At 61.4% G+C, this 1,263-nt stretch overlaps 1 protein-coding gene across 1 annotated transcript in view; it reads right to left on the bottom strand.

The window, feature by feature from the left end:
* OCA2 (OCA2 melanosomal transmembrane protein) overlaps positions 1-1,263 on the bottom strand; it is a 39,162-nt gene that overhangs the window by 8,343 nt on the left and 29,556 nt on the right. The gene's annotated exons all lie outside the window — the stretch shown is intronic.

Genomic DNA, 1,263 nt, shown 5'->3' with positions numbered 1-1,263 from the left:
CAGCAGGAAAGAGATGTCGGCGCATCTGCATTGAGCGACAGCAGTCGCCACACCCCTGGGGTGTGTGTGGGGTTCGCGTAAGACTGAGGGCACCTTTCGCATGTCACGGGGGTTCGGTGGTTCGGGGACGTGTGAGCTGGCTCTGCTAGCCCCCCGCATGGCCCCCTCGCATGGCAGACGAAGTGCCCTGTGTCCTAGGTCCTGGGCTCCAGCCACCTTTCCAGTTTCCTGCACGGAGGAGCAGAGGTGGGCTGCGCAGGTGAGTGCCTGCCGCCTCCCTGGCGGGTGCGGGTGACCCGTGTGGGAAGGTGCTGGACATACGCGCCTAGAAGCAGAACAGAAACAGTTCCCGAAGTCTTCTCTGCCTCGTTTGCTGGCCACTGTGAGGCTGGACCGACTCTCCAGCCCAACGCCCTGCGCCAGCCCGGCCACGCTGGCACACATAGCATGCTGTCGGACCGGTGACAACTTCCCACTTGACAGAAAACAGCAGCGACTCTGCACTCTGGCACTCCCTTTGGCAAAGGGAGAACCCCTGCCACTCCAACTGTGACTGACCGAAGGGAGACGACAGGTCTGAAGGCCGCCGTGTGCCGCCCGGACCGCCCCGTCTGCAGATGACTCTGCGAGGGCGCCGCGCGTGCTCGGGCCCATGGCCGTCCTTCTCTGTCTCCACATTCTGCCAGTGGACGTTCAAGCGATTTTCAGTTTGTTTTTGCCCAACAAAGACCTGGGCGTCAACGACCACAAATAACTCTACGAGCAACAGGCCCCCGGGGCTGGGCACAGGTCTGCCCCCCCGGGACGGCGGTCAGCACCCCAGCGATGAGAGAAACTGAACAGAAGCTCTGGATTTACCAGGCCGGTCAAAGAACCGAGAAAGGGGGAAACGCTCGCCCACCTCGTGTGCCCCTCGGCAGCTCCCACGGTGGACGGGCCGCCCACCCGTGAGGGGGGCTCCAGAGCAGCCCCCCGACCGTGCAGACACCTGCCCCTCCCGACACCCATCACGATTCACTCCTAAATTCCTCCAAAGGGTAACGCCCTCCCCCGAAAAAAATCTTTTGTTTTTACCCTTAGGTTAACATCTTCACTTCCTAGTTCAGCCGACCCTCGTGTCACACACACGCGCACACGCACACACACACACACATACCCCCCTCAAGGAGGGGGTAAAAACTGCAGCTGAGGGTGGCTTCTGATTGAACTCTGTTTCCAAACGTGAGCCATGCATGGGGGTGGCGGGGTGGGAGAAGGGAGAGA

Source organism: Pteropus alecto, unplaced genomic scaffold (genome assembly GCF_000325575.1).
Source record: "Pteropus alecto unplaced genomic scaffold, ASM32557v1 scaffold102, whole genome shotgun sequence".
Taxonomy (NCBI): Eukaryota; Metazoa; Chordata; class Mammalia; order Chiroptera; family Pteropodidae; genus Pteropus; species Pteropus alecto.
Note: the sequence above shows the minus strand (reverse complement) of the source record. Positions and strands in the feature narration are given on the sequence as shown.